Here is a 6,080-nt window from a genome sequence, read left to right on the forward strand (position 1 = left end):
GCGTGCCGCGGCAGGAAGTTGGCGATGCGCAGGCGCGAGGGCTCGCCCGGCGCTCCCAGGGCCGGCCGCGGGGGCGGATGGGGGCGCGCGGGGGCGGGGCGGATGAGGACCCGAGGGGGCGGGGCGGGTGGAGGCGCGGCTGGCCGGCTGAGCGGGGGCCGCGAGCCCCGGGGCGGCTAGCCTTGGGGCCCGCGGGGCGTGGTTGCTTGTAGCGGCAGCGGTGGTGGGGGTGAGAGGGGGGCAGGGAGGCTGCTGCCGCTTAGCCAAGCAAAATCTCAGAGCAAGAGGGGAAAATGGTTCCTGTTCTCGAGAGATTACTGTGCCTTCAAAGTCTCCCTGATAATCACGGACATGCAATTCTCTGCACCCCTGAAATGTTCTCCTCCAGCTGACTGGCCTTTCCTGGGGCCCGGTCGGGCCGAGGTGGGGCTGGTCTCAGAGGGAGGAGAGCTTTTGGAGAGGCCGCGGGCGTTTTCTGCCTGCAAAAGCCGCCGGGCCGCCTTGTTAGGCTAAATGTGCAGCCTATGGCGGCACAGGCCGCCGGCGGGCCGAAACCGATTTACATTGTTACATTTTAATTTGTTCGATGTTTGAGTCCTTAAGATGATGGTTTGCGGCCTCTTAGTGCTTCAGGGGATTTTGTTCCTGCACTGGCGTTCCTTTCTCATCCCAGCCCCGGCCCCTGCTGAGTCATTTTTGTCACCTGCAGGGGTCCCAGGGCGACCCCACCCCAAGCTGGCGGAGCTGGAGAGAGCAGGGCTGAACTGCCCTGGGCCTGCTTACCTGAGCCCTGCTCTGCTCGGGAACTTCGTAGGCCCTGGGGAGTGTGTCGGGGGAGGAGAAAACTGGCTGCAAGGCCAAAAGGGGAATAGAAGAAAATGAGGGCCAGGAGCAGAGGGAACGGAGTTGGGGGAGGCGTGCGTGCAAAGGGAACCGAAGTGTACGTCCAGCTCCGAGAGAGGCTCCTCTTGCAAAAGCACCCCCGGAACATTTGCTGCCTTGATACCTTTCCAAGTGCCTTCATGCTCAGATGCTATCTTGCAGATGCCGCTGTCATGCCCACTTTTCTGACCGGGACGCAAACCCAGACGTTAGTCAGTGGCAGAACCAGTCACACATTCCCTTCTGTAGATATTTACTGTCTTGTTTCCGATACAATACAGTTCATTATTATAACGCCCTCCCCCCAAGCCCGGTCAAAGAATATTGTTAGTGCCTAAGGCTGAGGGGGTGGCTAGAGAGGGAAGAGAGTTGGAAGGGTGTTTAAGCAATACAGCCCTCATATTCTAGGACACTGGTTGGCAAGACTTTTTCTAAAAGGACCGAGATAGTAAATATTTTAGGCTTCGGGGGCAACTGCTCGACTCTGTCGCGTTGTAGCGCAAAGCAGCCGTGGAAAATGTGGATACATTTGGCCGTGTTCCAATGAAACTACAGACACTGAAATCGTTTTCAGGGTCACAACATCTTTTTTTCAACCGCTTGAAAACGGAAAAACCATTCTCAGCTCGAGGGCCATACAAAAACATGTGGTGGGTTAGATTTAGTCGGAGGACTGTAGTTTGCCCACCTTGTTCTTCAATAATTGTACCTTATGGCTCTGCTTCAAAGAGAACCTCGTGTGCAAAACAAGAGGCGGCTTGGGAGATGATTTGTATCCCTTTAATACAGTGTACTGATTTCTGATAAGTAGGCATGATTTCCAAAACCTATTAAAAGAAATGTTTGAAGGACTGAAAGAAAAGAAATCTTCGCAGACGACGTGGCTTTAAAATCTTGATAACTGTTGGCCTCAGTGAGGGTCAGAGAAGGAAATATGGAACAAATATTTTGGGAGTTTCTGAGAATATTCACACGCTATCATGCATTTAATCCGAAGGTATCATGTACAGCATATTTCATTGGTTTTGCATTTTTGTTGTTGTTAAATTGAATCTGTCAATTCTATTTAATTTTTTTTTTGGCCTTTTTTCCATCAACTTCTTTTTTTGCATTAAAAAAAAGTGATGTGTTCTCTCTTGTATTGCTTATCTGTTGGGTTTGCCTTTCTCCCCAACCTCTTAGCTCTGGTCCTAATCTTTTCTGGCACTTTTCTGGGGTGGTTCTTTTTGTCTCTTCTGTGCTCAGCTAATAGAGTAAGGCACAAACAGGTGCACACACACAAGGAAGGGATGAATTTTATTTCATTTTTTCGAAAATGCAAATTCTAAATGGACTTCATGATTGAGCCTAGTCACAACTTGAAGTTTGAAAAACACTACACTATGATTTTTAAAATTTCTCTTTCCTTTTTCTTTTATTTTCTTTTTCTTTTCTCTTTTTTTTTTTTTTTTTGTTTGTTTTTTTGGAAGAGGCTCTCATTCTGTCACCCAGGCTGGAGTGCAGTGGCACGATCACAGCTCACTGCAGCCTCAACCTCCTGGGCTCAGGCGAACCTCACACCTCAGCCTCCCGAGTAGCTGGGACCACAGGCACAGGCCACCATTCCCAGATTTTGTTTTGTTTTGTTTTTAGTAGAGACAGGGTTTCACCGTGTTGCCCAGGCTGGTCTCGAACTCCTGAGCTCAAGGATCTGCCCACCCTGGCCTCTCAAAGTGCTGGGATTACAGGTATGACCCACCATGCTGGGCCTAGTGTTTAAACCTTTAGCTGTTCCCGACTACCCTTTATAAAATAGCAACATGCCCCCATCCACCCCCACAGGTAATCACCTTCTATTCCCTTTACTCTATTTTCTGTTTTTTCACAGTGCTTATCGCTTATCGCCATCTGACAGATGTTTGTCCACAGGCTTTTTCTTGCACACTAGAATGTAAATTAGAGGGTAGGATTCTTGTTTTGTTGTGCCCTCAGCACCTGGACCTGTGCTTACCAGATGAGGAAGCTGAGCCAGAGTGGTGAGGTTTCTTGCCAAGGTGCCATAGCTAGTGAGTGCTGGAGTTGGAATTTGAATTTAATCAGTCTTATATTAAGACAGCAAAAGTGATCCTATGGATAGAATAAACTATTTACTAAAAGGAATCAGAGACATAATACCCAGACATACCTGCAGAGTGATTCCATGTTCATTAGCAACTATGGTTCACTAGGTTGGGGGCAAAAAAAGTTTTAGCCATTCAAAAAAACTTTTTGAAGTACCTACTGTGAGCCAAACAGTGTTCTGGAAACTGCAGCTAGCTGGATGAACAAGACATACAGAGATCCTGCTCTTTTATACTCTCCTTTATTGTTTGTTTTCTTATTACAAAAACAAAGCTTGTTACAGAAAGATCTGAAAATTATACAAGCAAAAGAGGAGCATAAGGATTACCAATTTTGTTTCTGGCCAAATTGTTTTCATCCAGTCATTATTAGGAGCAGAAGAAAATACACTAAGATATTAATAGCCATTGTCTCTTGATACTAGTATATTTTTATTTTATTCTTCATATATTGCCCTATTTTAAAATTTTTTCCACTGGACCCATAATACTCATATAAATAGAAAAAAACGCATGCATTTTAGAAAAAAAAGTTGGAGTAATACAAATGAAGAGTTGTCTTAATGTGATAAAATTCTAAGTAATTTAAAATATTGTTTAATGCAATTGTGTGAGAGGGAGTTGAAGGAAAATTATTATAATAGAAAACACACTGTTCTTTGAACTTGTACTTTGTTTGCATTGACTATTGTGGTATTTTATTAGGTAAAGTGAAGTGACTGTTTTATACTTACAAATGTGTTAATATGTAACCTTTGTGGGGTGTCCCTCTGGATTTCTAAAAGACCAACCTACCCTGTTGCTAGCTGTTGAGGCTAAGCCACTTGAGCTCTGCATTGGGGACAGTGAATAAAGGAAATGACCTAGACCAGAATCACTGAGGCTTAGGCTTAGAATCACTGGGGCATGGTAAATAAATATTTGTCAAACGAAAAATAATGAACAAGAAACTCCTCTTAGGCTTGTCCCAATCCATAAGCATCAATGAGAAAGCTTCGCATGTACACCTTTTTTAAATTTTATTTTTAATGGACATCACAATCATATAAATGTATGGGGTACAATGTGATGTTTTGATATTTGTTTACATTGTGAGATGATTAAATCAAGCTAATTCACAAATTCATCACCTCTCATAGTTAACTTTTTTGTGGTGAAAGCATTTAAAATATATCTTTCAGCAATTTTGAAATATATAACACATTACTGTTTATTATAGTCACCATTCTGTAGAATAGATCACTAAAGCTCATTTCTCCTAACTGTAGAATCTTCTTGTAGGCATACAGCCCTGAGTGTTTTACTCCAAGCACAATGTTCTTTTATTCAAAGTTTTCATATACAATACATTCTTATTCATCGCTGAAGACCTCTTCTGAAATTCATTGTAGTGTACGTTTGTTGTAATTTCTGGCCACCATCCATTTTTCCTTCTCCAGGAAACAGCATGCTGGATTTCTTTTGAGTGAACTACTCTTCCTTAATCCGTTACATTTTGGGGGGACTGTCCATCAGGATGTCCCACTCTCCACCAGCTAAAAGGTAGGGCGCCCGACCCCAGTGGGCAACACCCTTCTTGGAATGTGAATTCTATAGATTCATGCTGGTGAAACACTTGGAGGTGCAAGTCCATTGATTCCTGCTTCCTGGATCTCTGGAATGGCTCTGGTTCCTACCCTTTCCAAGTTGGCTCCTTTGATTCTGTGAGCTCATACGTAGCTTTTCAATTAGCAATAATCGCGCCTCAGATAAACCTCATTGGCTGTGATACTGCCACTGTGCAAAGCTCCTGTGTAGCTTTTATGGATTTCCTTTTTGCTTAAGTTAGCCTGTGTCCATTTGTTGCCTACCATCAAAGAAATCTGATATTTGCGCAAACCTACCCCCTTCTCTCTAAGTTCTGAATTTAACCACAGATTATCCTGAATAAGGAACATGACCTTTGTAGCTGGAGAGGACACAGACATGATACTAAAAAATTCACAAAATTGTGCTTGCAATTGTATAAGAAAGCTACAACACTCTGTAAGGCAAAAGCTATGCTAAGTATTTCATATAGAGCTGATTCAATACCGAGAATTGGGTACATATCAGCTACCTCACCTGCTGGCTGGCACTCTCCACAGTCATTGCTCTGACAACTGAAAAGTGTACTACTCAGCTGAGACTCAGATCACCAAGGAAGGTGTGGCTGGTTGGTGCTGACAGCTATGTGGTATGGTGATGCTGGAAAGGCTGAAAGAAAGTGGAGGCTGGAGCCATGTGTGTTGGGCATCTGTTGATAGGAGTTGGCAGCAAGAAGACCCTTCTCACCCCTTCCAATCTCCCATCAGAACCTTCCATTGACAGAACCTAACAGGAAGGCAACCAGCAAGGGAGTTTGGGAAAAGCAGTTTGCAGTGCCAGCCCTAGCATCACAAACAAAGTGAAAGGGGGTTAGCTTAACATTAAGAGGAGGCAGGAAAATAACCGCAACAAAACCATGCTTCACTTTTAAGAGGATCAGTAATGGTTTTTGAAAATAGAATTCCCTAGTAAATTGGAAATTTGCAATATAACTGTGGCTGAATGTAAATTACTTCATTATTGTACTATGCTGAAAGACCTAAGGGCACAAATTTCAAATCTGTAACATGTTCTCTGGCCCTCAGTGATGGCATATGGATATATCAGTCGGAAAATATGCCTTTGAATACATATTTATGAGGTACAGGAGGTACAGCAAGATTGTTTAGTTTGATTATTACAAAGAGGAAACTGACACTGATGTAAAACTATCATAGCCGTCAAAAGGTCTGTAATTATAAGGTCACTTACAAATTCCTATTGAGAATTGCTTTTCAATATATGTTAGAGGAAAAACCAGAGACACTCATTATATTGTTGAAAAAATGCTTCACAATCTCTAAAGGGAAATTATACATGCTTCAAATGTACAGATCTATTAAGCCAACAGATTTTATTCAGAAAGTTTGCAAACTTACTGCTCGTCTGAGATTAACCGATAGAAGGGGAAAGTATTATACTAGTAGAAAACAAAATGTTAGATGAAAATGCATCTGTGAATGTTCACAGCACTTTATTTGTAAAAGCTAAAAA

At 43.2% G+C, this 6,080-nt stretch overlaps 1 pseudogene; it reads right to left on the reverse strand.

Moving 5' to 3' along the window:
• Positions 1-4,647: 4,647 nt before the first annotated feature.
• Positions 4,648-4,769, reverse strand: LOC115898959 (annotated as a pseudogene).
• Between the last annotated feature and the right edge of the window lie 1,311 nt (positions 4,770-6,080).

The sequence above is a fragment of the Rhinopithecus roxellana genome, chromosome 7, assembly GCF_007565055.1.
Source record: "Rhinopithecus roxellana isolate Shanxi Qingling chromosome 7, ASM756505v1, whole genome shotgun sequence".
NCBI classification, from domain to species: domain Eukaryota; kingdom Metazoa; phylum Chordata; class Mammalia; order Primates; family Cercopithecidae; genus Rhinopithecus; species Rhinopithecus roxellana.